The sequence below is a fragment of the Phalangium opilio genome, unplaced genomic scaffold (genome assembly GCF_054372755.1).
Source record: "Phalangium opilio isolate 3A_F unplaced genomic scaffold, DU_Popi_V2 ptg000070l_1, whole genome shotgun sequence".
Lineage (NCBI taxonomy): Eukaryota > Metazoa > Arthropoda > Arachnida > Opiliones > Phalangiidae > Phalangium > Phalangium opilio.
The window spans coordinates 11,488,125-11,504,845 of NW_028324182.1; the positions used below are offsets into that span (position 1 = coordinate 11,488,125).

General features: G+C 35.6%; 1 protein-coding gene and 2 long non-coding RNA genes across 13 annotated transcripts in view; all 3 read left to right on the forward strand.

The window, feature by feature from the left end:
* LOC149661629 (uncharacterized) overlaps nt 1-16,721 on the forward strand; it is a 161,886-nt gene that overhangs the window by 104,283 nt on the left and 40,882 nt on the right. The gene's annotated exons all lie outside the window — the stretch shown is intronic.
* On the forward strand, nt 426-3,200 carry LOC149661633 (uncharacterized). The gene is made up of 4 exons (XR_016368953.1): nt 426-1,004; nt 1,156-1,321; nt 1,605-1,723; nt 1,793-3,200. It is a non-coding gene; the product is annotated as an uncharacterized LOC149661633 (long non-coding RNA).
* LOC149661634 (uncharacterized) lies at nt 5,970-11,036 on the forward strand. 10 transcript variants are annotated; one of them, XR_016368944.1, is made up of 5 exons: nt 5,970-6,564; nt 6,754-7,033; nt 7,088-7,171; nt 7,328-7,433; nt 7,512-11,036. It is a non-coding gene; the product is annotated as an uncharacterized LOC149661634 (long non-coding RNA). The 10 variants fall into 10 exon arrangements; XR_016368945.1 differs by lacking the exon at nt 5,970-6,564 and having other exon boundaries at nt 6,571-7,033; nt 7,512-9,490; nt 9,574-11,036; XR_016368948.1 differs by lacking the exon at nt 5,970-6,564 and having other exon boundaries at nt 6,571-7,033; nt 7,512-9,185; nt 9,574-11,036.

A 16,721-nucleotide genomic window follows, 5' to 3' on the forward strand; every position in this document is an offset into this window, starting at 1 on the left:
TACATCGCGGGAATTTTTATTCTGTTTGCCCATTTTCTATCATTGGTTGGGGTAGTATCTCCCCTTATTTACCCCCGGAGTGTTTCCTTATGGTACATGTACAGCCCCTCTTTCGAGAGGTCGCCTACTTACCGAGTTTTTATATAAGTGGTAGACATTTAGAAAAAAATATAGCAAATTTGACAATTGTCCGACCAGTTTTCGATGTCTTCTGTCTGTCGTCCGTCAACGACTACCGGGAGTTAGAACCGAAGGTAATTAGGAGTTCTGTCTGCTTTACTGATGATTTTCAAGTTACCGTAGCTTATATAACCTAAATTGCTATTTTTAGATCATACCACATGCAATGTGCACTCTTTTCCAAGCATCAAAGGGACTCTAAAGTCTACTTTTTCCTTTCGTGATGTTAAACTTTAATTCTACAGGGCCGGTAGGCCCTTGTAGATATGACATGACACCCTTCCGTAATGTTAAAAGAAAATTCACAGTTTTTAGGGTTAGCGTCCCATAGAAAAAGCATTAAAAAATTTTCGGTTTTTTAAGGCAATTGTGGCAGGCCATACGGAAAAAGTATAGCGAAGTTAGTTTTCGGAATACTCCTAAATTAACAAGCATTTCTTAAATGGGAAACTTACGTGTTTCGATTTTTAATTAATGAATTCTAATTTTTGTAATTTAACTAATTAAGATAGTACGTCAAAAAATTACTTTTGGGTCAGAAGTCAGCCTAACCTTATAGCGCGCTTAAACCTATTTCTTCATTTCGTTCTCGTTGACAACTAGAAGGGCCTAGGTTTGTGGGTGCTAACAAGTTACGTTGACAAATTTCAAATGTTGGGTTTCTTGCTGATTTTCCTAATTTCTTAGCAGTAGACCCTAACCAATTACTTTGGTATTTCATCCGAGCTTGAGCACCTTTATATGTATTTTCTAATTAACTGTAGCACCCTTAATAAGAAATACGTCGTTATCAGGTCGAATTTTCGTCTAGAAAAGTAATTCAGGTAAATAATTACAGTTAATAGAGGTTTTTATATCATTTAAAGTAAGCTTTTCGACGTTCTTTACGGCCAAGGCTTAAGTTTTAGTTTGTCTATGTAATATAGTGTTTATAGTGTCTTTCCTTTTAAAGATTATAAGAAAGCTTATTTCCAGCACTGTTGTGGATTGGAAATTTGGAATTACAAAAATACGCAGTCTGCTTCGATTCATGCTACAAATCCTAACCCTAGGGCCTAGGTTACCGTTTTACGCTACGTAACTTAATACTGTATTCATCATGACTGTTTGTTGGCGCTTCAACATTCTCATTTGAGGACAGGTATACTCGGTTTCATTATTTGTTAATCTCACTAAAATGCTACTAATTGTGAAGGTGTGTGATATAATTCCTGAAACTAAACCAATGTAGAGGACCAGATTATTCGTTAAAACAATTTTGATCCTATTGAATCAGTCATACTGTGATGTTAGTCATGTTACGTTATCATTTTATAAACTATTTGTTACCAACAGTCGATTGTTTAATTAATAAGTAACAGTGGTACTGGTTAATGCAGGAGGAAAGTGTCGTTATATAATTTAATTAGTGAAATAATTTTCAGGTTTACAACACAGATTCTCTCAACGTAACCACGTTAGAAACGGAGGGTTACGTTGTTTGCTATTTCCACAGTCCACATTGCCGTTTCTTTATTGGTTTAAATTGCTATGAATTGTATAGGTATTTGATTTAATTACTGGTATTCAAGCTAAACTATAGAATAACATCATTCATTAACATATTGTATAGATAATCTTTACCACAAACCTAGCACAGGATAAAAATTGAACGCAATGTGTTGGAAATAATCAAAAACTCCTCTAAACATTAGAATTAAGGTGAATTAATTGTTGAAAGTCATTTTATAAGCTTAATGAGCACTGACGACAAGTTAATTTCAACGTAATTAAGTATAATTAACGTGAAATTAAACCCCAAATATACATTTTTTGGATGAAAACTCCGATAACTCTTAAATGATGTTCTTGATTAAGATTGTATCTACCCAAGCCGTTGGTAAAGCCCCATGTTTTCTCTTTCACACTCAATCTAATTTAAATTATCTCCAAAGTACCTTAATAGGCGCGAAATTCAAAAGTTTAGCGTAAAATGAGAATCGAAAACTCCACTAAAAATTGCAATTAAGGTGATGCATACATTTAAACTCATTTTATAACCTAAATGTACACTGCCAAAACACAATCCTACGTTAATTTTAACTCAATTTAATATAATTAACGTGAAATTAAACCAAAATATACATTTTTGGATAAAAGCTCAAATAACTTTTAAATAAACTGTTTAATTATGATTAAAACTACCCAAGCCATTGGTAAAGCCCAATATTTTCTATTTCACACTTAAGTTAATTTAAATTATCTTTAAAGTACATTAATTGCCGCGAAATTCAAAAGTTTAGGGTACCATAATGATGAATATATGGCAAAAATATTAAACTGCACTAAACATTGCAATTAGGGTAAAAAAATTCAAATAAATTTTAAGCTTAATCCACTCTCACGAACCACGCTCAAATTAAGATTAAAACCTCACAAGTTTTTCGTACAGCCACAGTAGTTTCCTATTTCACTTTCAAATTAATTTAAATGATCATTAAAATATATCAAAAGCGCATACTACTTGTATTATAAACTAAATCCACACTAGATTAACAAGATAAGCCGTTAAATTAAACTCGATCAAGTATAATTAATGTGAAATTAACCCAAAATACGAATGTTTTGGGTAAATTCATGGATACCTTATAATTAAACTAACAAATTAAAATTAAAACTACACTTATCTTTCACCCAGCCTCCACTTTCCTGTTTAATTCTTACGATTAATTAAATTGTCATTTAAAAGCATTTTTCCCCATTTTGAAAAGAGAGCCATTGAAAAGGAGCGATATTTAAAAGTTTTGGGGCAAAATAGTGATTGTTCCGCAAGAGTCAAACAGTCACGCCTCTAAAGTTTGCAGCTAGGGAGAATTTCTTGTTCAAACTCGTTTAATAAACAGAAATAAGACTAGTAAAAGAAGATAAGCCGTTAATTTCAACTTAATAACCATATTTAACGTGAAATTAATCGAAAACAATACGTTTTTTGGGTAACTTTAGATAAATCTTAACTGAAATAATAAAATAAGATCAAACTACGCGAGTTGTTCTTTCAGCCTAAATGTTTTCCTATTTAACACTAAAATTAATTACATTATCACTATAATACATTAATGGGCTCCAAATACAAAATTTTAGGGTAAGGAATGTGTCAAAATGAAACTTTTCCATTTAAATTTTAATTAGGCCTGTGCGAGTCCAGTTTTTTAGGGTTCGAGTCGAGTCTCGAGTCCTTAAAAAAGCTCTCATAGAATCTCGAGTCGAGTCTTTTAATTGGTATCGAGTCCTCGAGTCCTTAAGTCAGCTTAAGAACTAGGTTTCAAGTCCAGTGTCGAGTCCTGATAATTTATGGCAAGTATAATAATATAATATAATTTATGGCAAGTATAATTTAGTATGACATCTCCCGTTGGCAGTATTGGGGGTTTTACATATAGGAAGCTGTTGGTCTGATCTCGACCAGGCTTGGAAATAAGGTTTATTTCTGAACTAGTCCGCCGGACCAGTGACCCCTGATGTCTTAAATTTGAAACTGGTCCCGGAACCAGTGACCCTTCCCCTATTTATTTTTCTACTGGTCCCAGGACTTGTGGTCGTTCTCTCTTCTAAAAAAATCTCTCTCAGCTTAGGGTTGTATACACAACTGGACTCATGGAGTCAAAATTTATGTTAAAATGAAAATAATTAAAGAGGTCCCCATATCAATTTTTAATAAAAGTAGGAATTAATAAACTAGTCATTGGGACCAGTGACCCTCACGTTTTGAATAAAAAAAGTGGTCCAAGCTATTAATAAACTGGTTTTTGACCTGTAAACCTGTCTTATTTCCTAGCCTGGATCTCGACAACACTGTCCATATTTCAAATACCGTCGTTTTTAAACTTCTTTAATAAATAAAGTACAACATTATTTGCTTATCGAAATCAATGTTTTTGAATATAAGTTAAATGTAATTAACGATACTTAAGTACTTCTTTAAGCAATTAGAAATAGATCAACCCCAAATGTATGACGGTAAAGCAAAAATAAAATTATTCAAATTTTAATTACAAAAAGACTGAAGTGACAGATATTATAAAAAAACGTCTTGGTTTGGACCAAGGCCGAAAAAAACAAACGATATGTGTGAGGTTTATCATTTGACTGAAGTTTCAGATATTGCAATTGTTTTAGTTATTTTTATCCATTTAATCCTTAATCAATATTAAATTCAATCAAATGATTTTACTGTTAATCGATCTAGTCCCTCTAAATTAATTGAAAAAATTACATATCTACGCTTTTTCAAGAACAATTACATTTTCCGAAAACATTTTATCATGAAATTAATTATTTTGAAGGGATTTCGTGTCGTTGCTCACTAACTTGTAAGCACCTTGACGGGCATAGTTTTAATTGTTGCTGGCTTAACAAATTTTCAAGTTTGCACCAAAAAAGTTTAAATCTGTAGTAAGTTTCTGAGAAGACTGATTTTAGAGAAAATATGATAAAGAACTTTTTTTCTCAAACTAATGTCGTCTTCTTGAGACAAAGCAACAATGCTTATCCTGTGTGGTTTCGTTTAGTAGGTGGCTCTCTGTAGCACAGGAAAAATATGATATCGGCAATATCGGTATAAATATAACCAGCAGTAAGATAAGGGACTAGAATTAAAGTGCCCTAGCATTGGTAATAGAGCCTAGCACTAGTGAACAAATTTGACGATTTTATGCCGCTTCCATCACCAAGTGAAGAGTTTGATTACCTCGTTACTTCTAGTCCCTTCTGATATAACCAAAGGTAAGGGTAAAGATTACATAAAAAGAAATACTTCTCAGTACCAATGACTTGTTATATTCATTTCATGCGGAAATAATATGGGTATACACATTATTCATTACCAGTTATGCGAAGGTCACACTTTACTCCGACCCCCCTTCCTCTATTTTCCCAATATAAAAATTTTTAAAAGCACCAGTGGTTCAAGTGTATGGGTCATCTGAGCCGTCGCAACACACTCAGCCAATAATACCATATAGTTCGAAACCTTTTCACATTAGTGACTCTCCGGACTTGCCCGCCAACCTTAATAACCTAAAACTATAAAACATTCCTGTACATGAATGATTATGGTTGTGGCTTGTCACTCACTAGCGCCTGAAGGACCGATCACTCAGTGTAATTTGTGTACATTTGTAAGTAAGTAGACCATTTTAGAAATTACATACAGAGAAACTAAAACACAAGGGTGATGCCGCCATTGGGGTCTTCTCTCTCTCGCCTAGAAGCACCGCTATAGGCAGAGCGAATTGACTCCGTCTGGCGGTGACCCTTGGTGCGAGGGATAATACCCCAATGGTGGCCTCGCCCCTGTGTGTTTTCCGAAATGGTCTTTAAGCGTGCTAAAATGATTACGCGTAATACGTAACCGGTGTACAAGTAGCGCCAACAATGTAGAAAGGGGTGGTGACGTTTCAAATGAAGACTGAGTTATGACCAAGAAATTCTAAAGCACGGAGAGGAAAATTGCAGTGCAATGTTTTCTTCATAGAGGCGACAATAGAAATGTAGCATTTCGATTAAATTTTTACATTTTCCTTTCGAATTATGTCAAAGTTCGCTTGCTCTTTTTAGAAAGTCAATAGAATATTTCAAATATTCTATGTTGATAGCTCAACACGTACTCCCTTCAAAATAATTAATTTCATGATAAAATGTTTTCGGAAAATGTAATTGTTCTTGAAAAAGCGTAGATATGTAATTTTTTCAATTAATTTAGAGGGACTAGATCGATTAACAGTAAAATCATTTGATTGAATTTAATTCTACAGGGCCGGTAGGCCCTTGTAGATATGACATGACACCCTTCCGTAATGTTAAACAAAAAGTCACACCTTTTAGGGTTAGCGTCCCATAGAAAAAGCATTAAAAAAAATTCGGTTTTTTAAGGAAATTGAGACAGGCCATACGGAAAAACTATAGCGAAGTTAGTTTTAGGAATGCTTCTAAATTAACAAGCATTTCTTAAATGAGAAACTTACGTGTTTCGATTTTTAATTAATGAATTCTAATTTTTGTAATTTAACTAATTAAGATAGTACGTCAAAAATTTACTTTTGGGTCAGAAGTCAGCCTAACCTCCTAGCGCGTTTAAACTTATTTCCCCATTTTCGTTCTCATTGATAACTAGAACGGCCTAGCTTTTTGCGTGCTAACAAGTTACGTTGATAAATTTCAAACGTTTGCTTTTATGTGGAAAATTCCTAATTTCATAACAGACGACAGTAAGGCAACTAAAATTAATTACTTTGGTATTTCATCCGAGCTTGAACATTTTTATTTGGATTTGCTAATTATCTATAACACCCTTAAGAACAAATACTTTGTTATCAGGTCGAATTTTCATCTAAAAAATTAATTCAGGTAAATAATTACAGTTAATAGAGGTTTTTATATCTTTTGAAGTAAGTTTTTCGACGTTCTTTACGGCCAAGGCTTAGGTTGTATTTTAGTTAGTCTATGAAATTATAGTCTTTATAGTGTCTGTCCTCTTCAAAGATTATTAAAAAGGCTTATTTCCAGCTCTCATTTGTTTTGGAATTCTTTATATAGTCTGCTCCGTTTTATGCTAGAAACATTTCCTAACCAGGCTAACCCCAGGTTTTTTTTTTACTGTATTTACCATGTGCGCTTCCAATTTGAAGTAAAAAATGGCATATTTATTCAAATTATTAAGGTGTTGAAATAAAGATAGTGCTTTTCACCCTTTGAAAAGATCGAGAACTTCAAAATACTACTGGAAATGACAAAAAGTTCAATGTGTTTTCCTTACGGCAGTTTTAAGAGTCGTCGTGTTTACGTTAGCGCAGTTAATTCAACATTCTCATTTGAGGTATACAAGGTTTCATTATTTGTTAATCTCACTAAAATGCTACTAATTGTGAAGGTGTGTGATATAATTCCTGAAACTCAACCAACGTAGAGGACCAGATCATTCATTAAAACAATTTCTATACTATTGAACCAGTCAGTATGTTATGTTACGTTAATCATTTTAAAAACCATTTGTTACCAACAGTGGATTTTGTTAATTCATAAATATAACAGTGGTGCTGGTTAATCCAGGAGGACAGCGTCGTTATGTAATTTAATTAGTCAAATAATTTCCATGTTTACATCTGCGCAGATTTTTCAAACGTAACCACGTCAGCAACGGAGGGTTATGTTGTTCACTATTTCCACAGTTCACATTGCCGTTTGTTTATTTGACTAAATTGCTATGAATTGTTTAGGTATTTAATTTAATTACTGTTATTGAAGCCAAAGTTGCTAAACTATAGAATCACATCATTCATTAACATATGTTATAGATGATCTTTATGTTACCGAAAATTTAGCACGGGGTGTGATAAAAATTGAACGCAATGTGTTGGCAAGAATGAAAAAACTCTTCTGAACTTTACTGTAAAGGTAATTTGAAACTCATTTTATAAGCTAAATCAACACTGCCAAACCTCAATCCTTCATAAATTTAAACTTAATTAAGTATAATTAGCGTGAATTTAAAGATGAAATGTACATATTTTGGATGAGAACTCGAGTAACTTAAGATTTAAACTGGACAAGCTGTTGGTATAGCCCCATGTTTTCTATTTCACACTTAAGTTAATTTAAATTATCTTTAAAGTCCATTTATAGGCGCGAAATTCGAAAGTGTAGGGTAAAATAAGATTCAAAAGCTCCACTAAAAATTGCAATTAACGTGAAGTATATATTGAAAGTCATTTTATAACCTAAATGTACACTGCCGAAACACAATCCTACGTTAATTGTCACTCAATAAAATATAATTAACGTGAAATTAAACCAAATATATTCATTTTTTGGATAAAAACTCAAATAACTTTTAATCTTATTTAAAACTACCCAAGCCATTGGGAAATCCCAAGGTTTTCTATTTCACACTTAAGTTAATTTAAACTATCTTGAAAGTACATTAATTGGCGCGAAATTCAAAAGTTTTGGGTAAAATAATGACTGGCAAAAATGTTAAACTTCACTAAACGTTCCAATTAGGGTAAAAAATGCCAATAAATTATACTTTTAAGCTTAATCCACTCTCCCGAACCGCGCTCAAATTAAGATTAAAACATCACAAGTTTTTCGCACAGCCACAGATGTTTCCTATTTCACTTTCAAATTAATTTAATTCATCATTAAAATACATCGAAAGGTCTTACATATTTTAGGGTAATTGCAATTAAAGTTAATATTCTATCGAAACTTGTATCCACACTAGATAAACCGTTAAATTAAACTTAATCAAGTATAATTAATGTGAAATCAACCCAAAACACGAATGTTTTTGGGAAATTCATGGATTCCTTATAATTAATCTAACAAATTATAATTAAAACTACACTTATCTTACACTCAGGCTCCATTTTCCTGTTTAATTCTTACACGTAAATAAATTGTCATTTAAAAGCATTTTTCCCATATTGAAAAGAGAGCCATTGAAAAGGAGCGAAACTTAAAAGTTTGGGCGGGATGTTACAGTATTTGTGCCTTTTTAACAAGAGTATTGTTACAATTTTAACACTACCAGACTTAGAAATAGCACACGTCCACTGGTCCAAAACCAGTTTATTAATTGCTTGGACCAGTTTTTTAATTGAAAAAATTAATAATTAAGTTTTTTGATGGGAATTGAGGCGGGACCAGTTTAAAAATTCAAGCTTTCTTCCAATTTCTACTCTTAACTTTTCTCTTTCAAACACAACAAACCGTATCACTCTAGAGTTTAGACCCAAATGAAGGGCTTTGCCAAGTGGTACCAGGTTTTGGTAGTGGTATTAAGTTAGATTTAAAACTATACGGCAGTCGGCAGTCTCGGTACGATTGGAATTTTGAAGTCTCGCAGAGTCAATTTAGTCAAACCTATCATTTATGGTCAAACTACCTTGAACTTTCTCGCAAGTGGGCTAGCGCATATATATATCAACAAAAAACTTTACAATGGGACCAGTAGAAAGAATATTATGGTAAGAGTCACTGGTCCTAAGGACCAGTTTATTTTTTATAGACGTTAGGGGTCACTAATCCTGAGGACCAGTTTATAAGACCACGTATTTCTAAGCCTTAACAATACAGACCTTGTATTTCTAATGGGACCGGCAATACCGCAACACTGAGCCGAAAAACCAGGATGGTAATTGGTTGGGCCTATCGGGAGAGGACATTGAAGCACCAAAAACATACCGCGGTGTCACGTGTCGAAAGTCAAAGCAACCTTCACCACTATAAACCCCATGACCCGCTCAATCTGGCAATCTTTGAAAACTTTGAGGTACTTCCGGTCCCTTTTGATATACAGGGTCTTCAGTGTAGCAGCTAAGTAGTAGAATTATAGTAGTTAGTTTCGTTTCCTAGCAAAATGCCAACCTATTCAAACCAGGACAAATTGGACAAGATGTTTATTTTGGGTGAAGGTCGCAGTAACGTTCAACTAAAGGCAGTGCTTTATGCCGAACTGTTTCCACACCGACAACATCCGGTGCGAAGCACCTTTGCCGACATTGGCGAGCACCTTCGTGATTTCGGTAGTGCAAGATCGTGAATGTAGAAGAGACTGTATAGTCTGTAATGAGGATAGAGATTTTGACATCGTAGCACGTTTTGAAGCCAATTCATGCTAATAAGTAATAATAGAGCGGTGGAACAAGAAGTTGCACTATGCCTTTCTACTGTTTGTGCCAGTTTACAATGGCATCACTACCGGCATTATCATACCCCTTACATCATGCCTTAACGGACGAGGATTACCTAAGACGGCAATACCATTAGTCTTACCAGGCGTCATGAATTTACTGCTTGCAAATGTATTGCAAGACATGGACAGTCGTCTGCCTCAACCACAATGGTAGAAACGTCGAATATTTTCGTTGATGTGTTTACCAAACAGTTAAGAAGTTTTAATTTGAGGCCCACGTTCTAAGACCAATCGTAGGACTGTGCTTTAAAATATTTTGTTGTGTTCAGGCATATTCTCCAGTATTCTTTTTGTAACTTGTCACTAGCATATAATAATCATGAATTCCAGACATTTATTTACACGCTGTATAATTTAGTATGACATCAGCCGTTGGCAGTATTGGGGGTTGTACATAAAGGAAGGTGTTGGTCTGATCTCGACCACACTGTATATGTATAGAGTGTACGATACAAATAAACATTTTTATTCTATATTTTAAATATTGTAATTTTTAAACTTTATCTTAAATAAAGTACAAATTATATGCTTATCGAAATCTATGTTTTTTATATAAGTTAAATGTAATTAACGATACATAAGTTCTTCTTTCAACCCAAAATGTATGACGGTAGAGCTAACATAATTATTCAAAATTTAATTACATTAAGACTGAAGTGACAGATATTATAAAAAAACGTCTTGGTTTGGACCAAGGCCGAAAAAACAAACGATATGTGTGAGGTTTATCAATTGGCTGAAGTTTCAGATATTGCAATTTTTTTTAGTTATTTTTATCCATTTAATCCTTAAAAAGTATTAAATTCAATCAACTGATTTTACTGTTAATCGATCTATTCCCTCTAAATTAATTGAAAAAATTACATATCTACGCTTTTTCAAGAACAATTACATTTTCCGAAAACATTTTATCATGAAATTAATTATTTTGAAGGGAAGCACCTTGACGGACATAGATTTAATTGTTGCTGGCTTGACAAATTTTCAAATTTGCACCCAAAAATAGTTCAAATCTGTAAGTTGCTAAGAAGACTGATGTTCAAAAAAACATGATAATTTAAATTTATTTTGTTCAGACTAGTTAATAAACTAAATAACTTATGTCGTCTATTTAAGACAAAGCAACATCGTTTATCCTGTGTGGTTTCATTTAGTAGGTAGCTATCTGTAACACTGGACAAATATGATATCGGTATATAACCAAAGGTAAGGGTAAAGATTGCATAAAAAGAAATACGTTTCAGTTCCAAAGGCTTGTTATATTCATCTCCATTCATTACCAGTTAAACGAAGAAGGTCACACTTAACTTAACCCCCCCCCCTTCCTCCATTTCCCCAATATATAAAATTTTACAATTTTAATTGTATCTGAGCCGACGCAATACACCCAGCAAATATTACCATATAGGTCGAAACCTTTTCACGTGACATTAGTGAACGGTACATGACTCTTCGGACTTGCCCGCCAACCTTAATAACCTAAAACTATAAAACGTTCGTGTACAAGAATGATTATTGTTGTGGCTTGACACTCGCTAACGCCTGAAGGACCGATCACTCAGTCCAATCGGTGTACATTTGTAAGAGAGTAGACCATTTTAGAAATTACATAAAGAGAATTAAAACACAGGTGTGATGCCGCCATTAAGGTCCTCTCTCTCGCCTAGAAGCACCGCTATAGGCAGTGAAAGTTGACTAGCCTCCTGCCTGCAGTCAACTTTGTTACCGTCTGGCGGTGACCCTTGGTGCGAGGGAGAATACCCAATGGTGGCCTCGCCACTGTGTGTTTTCCGAAATGGTATTTACGCGTGCTAAAATGATTATGCGTAATACGTTACCGGTGTACAAGTAACGCCAACAATGTAGAAAGGGGTGGTGACGTTTCAAATTCTAAAGTACGAAGAGGGAAATTGCAGTGCAACCTTTACTTCATAGTCGCGACATTGGAAATGTAGCATTTCGTAGTACGAAATTAAATGTATGAATTCGTGCAACACCCTGCTTTGGAATCCACTTTTAAAAATTTACATTTTCCTTTCGAATTATGTCAAAGTTCACTTGGTCTTTTTATACAGAGTATTTCAAATATTCATTATTGATCCCTCAGCACGTACTCCCTTCAAAATAATTAATTTCATGATAAAATGTTTTCGGAAAATGTAATTGTTCTTGAAAAAGCGTAGATATGTAATTTTTTCAATTAATTTAGAGGGAATAGATCGATTAACAGTAAAATCAGTTGATTGAATTTAATATTTTTTAAGGATTAAATGGATAAAAATAACTAAAAAAAATTGCAATATCTGAAACTTCAGCCAATTGATAAACCTCACACATATCGTTTGTTTTTTCGGCCTTGGTCCAAACCAAGACGTTTTTTTATATACCGATATGGCTTTGCGGTTTAAAATAGATGCCCCTTTTAATTGGATTGGTTTAAGTTAAGGGGGTGTACTTGAAAGCTTATCAAAGTCACCGGTATTTCCTCTACCTTCGTATACTATACCTGGCACTTCGTGTTAATATTTCATAAACGCAATAAAGTCATGGCTGTAACCTGCCATTTCTCTTGTAACGTATATGCCCACCCTGAAAGTTCATTTCTCGTGACTATTTTAGGCGGCTTAACTATCTTTAATGGAGTGTATGCGGGGATGGTATAAATAATTCTGTACGCCCACTGACTTCTACAGTGGGACAGACCGAGGTAAAGGTATATTGATCCAAAATTTGCCCTCTGGTTTTAAAAATTTCCGTGGATACGGCTCCTAGTAACGGAGAATCTCTTCCGCCTGTATACCCTTGTCCGTAATTCTCAACTTAAAACTGGGCTTATCAGTTTTATAATGCAGAATTAATCATTTAATAATAGTAACAAATGATTGGAAGTTTTCCCTCTCTTTTAAAGTAGCCCAACTCCCCTTAAAATTTAATTACTATGAGAAAAAGCACCACGTTTTATTTATAGAACCGTATACCGTATAATTAATAATCATTTCTTCCTGAGCTTTCATTCTTCCCCGTAGCTTTTCCATTCACTCTTTATACGTCAGCTTGAAAAACAGAGCACGGAAATATTGGATTTGTATTAGATTGTTTACAAAAGGGTTGGGTTTTGATCGGTAACTAATTTGTAATCTAATGGAACGTTTATTAGCGGGAACTCGTTATTAATTCTTCCGTCGTATTTATTCATAAGTTCAAAACTTATAATTCGTAAGTGTGACACGTATAAATGTATTTTCCAGCAATTTCCTTGTAATAAACCAATCGTTAGTAACGCGAGTCTTACTGGAATACAAAATATAAAATCCGATACTTTAGTCCTCATTTAATTTTGACGTTCCTTTCGTCCGCTTCCTGGGATTTTAAATGAATCGTTTCTCTTCATCCGAATAAAGGAGGTTGGTTTTGGTCTTCTCGGTTCGGAGACGTTTGTTTGCATAGACGCCAGTCGAAATCTTACCGGTAACGCGTAATTAATTAAAATAGCTTCGTTCCCCTCGTCCTCCTCCATTTTCTAATTCGTAATTAATTTAGTTTCTGGGTCGTAATTACACGATAGGTCGTCAAGAACCCCTCCCCCGTCTCTTATGACGTTCTCTAGCTGGATTGCATTCGAATTGGGTCTCCTGGATGAGAGAGAGAGAGACACGAGGGAAGTACTGGTAAAAGATATTCGTAGAAGATGTACGTGACGCGCCTTCCGCCACTGGATTACTCCCTCCCCCCCTCTCTCTCTCCTTCTTTCTCGGACGAGGGTGTAATGACAATTTTGAGTGTATTCTTCTCCGTAACTTCGTATCAGGTGTAGAACGCTGCGTCGGACAAAGTTAGGGTTAAGTTCAGATAAGTCTTGTTGTAATCTGTAAGAAATAAGGGTGCGGCGTATGCTTAGCGTTGTTGAGGTCTTTAAAGTCCTTCAAAAGTAAATTATTTGAAGTGCAGCGTAATATAACCATTTGCGATCTCTATATTTATGCCCAAGGCTTAAGCAGTTTTTATCGGCGTGAAACTCGCGCATCCACAGATCGTTTCTTTTCTCAAGCTGCTTTAGATTTGGATTTAGAAACGTGGGAATAGAACTGTTTTATTTTAGGTTATGTATTTCTGTAGCGATGTGTCTAGTCCACTGAATCTTTTAAATGAAACGAACTGGTAGTCGTACGAATGTACTTCACTCTTCTCCGCATTCTAGTTGGCTCCCGTTATTTCGACGGTCACGTACCGGTAATTTTGACACTACGGAGCTCTTCAAAAGTTATATTTCACTGGCTAGTAGCTGGCACGAACCACGTGACTATAAGCTCGAAGCGTAGGGGTATAAAGGGGGTATTAGAGAAAGACCGCGCGTTCACTAGAGAGAATGTCGAGCGAAACGAACATCCTATCTCGAAAACCCATTTAGTAGATTAAATTGAAGTGGTTCCGTTTGGTTACACCTTTTCATCGGGCCGAATATTTCCTTCCCAGCAGATCCGCCCTACCTACCTACCTCGAGCACACTCTCCTTCAGCTAGGGACCTACTCCCGTACCTCTCTCTCTCTCTCTCTCTCTCTCTCTCTCTCTCTCTCTCACTCTTTTCCATACGAGGAGAGCTTCGAGTAATCCCTGGACGCGTCATTATTCGGAAGCTCTTGGGCGCGATATGCCTACTTTTCTAATACCCTTACAATATTTTTTTTTACTTCAACCGTAGCGGTATTTTTTTTATATATTCTCTGGTTATAGCATATACACTGTTACATAATACCGTATTACTCAAGGTCTAGTTGCTCGTAGTGTGATCGGGCATGTCTGTAAATAGTTCCTGGTTAGTGTATTGTATTTTATGAAATCTTTTAGCTACCTTTTGGTTTTTGGGTACATCCTAAGCCTTTGTCGCTTAATTTGTGTCTACAGTAAACGCGTACCGTTACGAGACGAGGTGAAAGATACCCGCTTAAAGGAAAATGAATGCTGATGGTAGAGGTACAAATCGAATGATTACGCCCAAGCTCTAAAGATATATCGTTGTCCAGAGTACTAGAAGATCGAAATGTTGGTCTACACTTCTCGTGCTCGGCTATTATAGGAAAACCGACTCGCGCACGAAGCCCGAAATCAATGGAAACGTAATTAGTAGAAGATGGTTGCGATATATATGTCCTTTATATATATTTTTCCGAATCAAAAGATCCGTTGCTTACACTACCCTATACAACTCCCATCGTTTTCAGGGAGGGTGGAAACAGGGCTTCCTAGATTAATAGCGCCCGAATGAGAATTCTGGCTGTTATTTCTCTCGTTAAGGCTTTGTTTCTCTCTCTTTAGCCCGCGTATTCGTTTATATATATATATAAGCTATAGAAGCTGCGAGCGAATATTAATCGTTTTCTAACACCCTCCTTTTAAAATTTTAATTCCAATACAAGATGTAATGAAAGAGAAAATGAGAAAATGACGTGGAATGGTAATTTTCATCGCATTTTGCTTTAGGGAAGCAAATTTTTCACTTGTCCGTGAAACGCAATTTTCCTGTTTCCCGCTCGACCACACAAATGCACTGTCAATCTAAGTAGACAATGAAGTTTATAACCTAAATGGTTCAGGCCTGTTTATCTTTTTCGTTCTTTGTTTAGGTCTACGTAAGGTAGAGAAGCGCGTATTGACGACGCGTGCATGAGAAGGCAGTTCAGTTCGACTCTTGAAAGTTTCATTAAAAATCAATTTCTTTTTGATGGTCCCATTGCTTTAGATATAAAAGGCACGGTAGTGCTAGCTTGGCAAGAGGCCCGAGAGATCCTCGGAGGAGAGAGAGAGAGAGAAAGAGAATGAGAGAAAGATCGTGGAAAAGAGAAATAGATGAAGGGGGACGCGGGAAGTAAGGGGGAGGAGGTCATCTGGCAACTGTGGCGATTTAAAGAGACGGCCAAAGATGGAAGAGATATTTTGCCACTCTATTTTTGGGTTTTGGAGGGGATTTCGAGCGGAGCCGCCCGCCACCGCTGATGGTGAGAAGCTAGAATGCTCCGACATTCGACTTTTCAGCCGCAGTGCGCGACCCGGACCTATAGCGGATGAGAGAGAGAGAGAGCTTCTCTCTTTCTCGTGGGGATGCTGCTGGAGCTTGGAGGATCGAAAGAGGCTGGGAAAGGAAAAAAGAATGGGAAGATGCGAGGCCATCTCGGTGTCGGTGTTTGCGGGAGGGGTAAAGGAGGAAGATGGGGAGGCCTGTCCAATTACTCGGCGCAGTGACAGGCATCAGCCAATTTTCGCGGAATTAGTTCTCGCTCTCGATAGGCCCGGCGCGGATTTGATGTGTCTGTGGAAGCGAATTTAAAGATAGCCAATTATTTTCGACGCTGTTTTTCCTTCTTTCCTTTTTTTTTCTAGTACCCCTTTTTTCCAGCTGTCTTTTACGCTATTTAGGGTGAAGAGGACTATCACGTCACCGGCCCAAAAAATAACCGCACCTTTTATTCTTCTTCTTTCTTCAAAATACCCGATCACGAGGTATATACCCATCCCCGAAAGAAGAATAAATAAATAAATAAATAAACAAAATAGTAAAATTGAGATATTTATTATTAAAAAGTATGCCCTGCACGGATTACCCTTAAAATATATATTTTTATATTATTATATTATAAAATATTCTTTAGTATTTTATTAATGCAGCGTATTAAGATGAATCTCTCCAACTGTTAGATGAATATTTAACTTTTGGGGGAATATATAATAGAAAGTCAAAAAGAGAATGAGTTTCCCAAGATACATTTCAGTATTCTGTAAAGAATGTTGCGAATTCTAGGGGATATTCTCTTC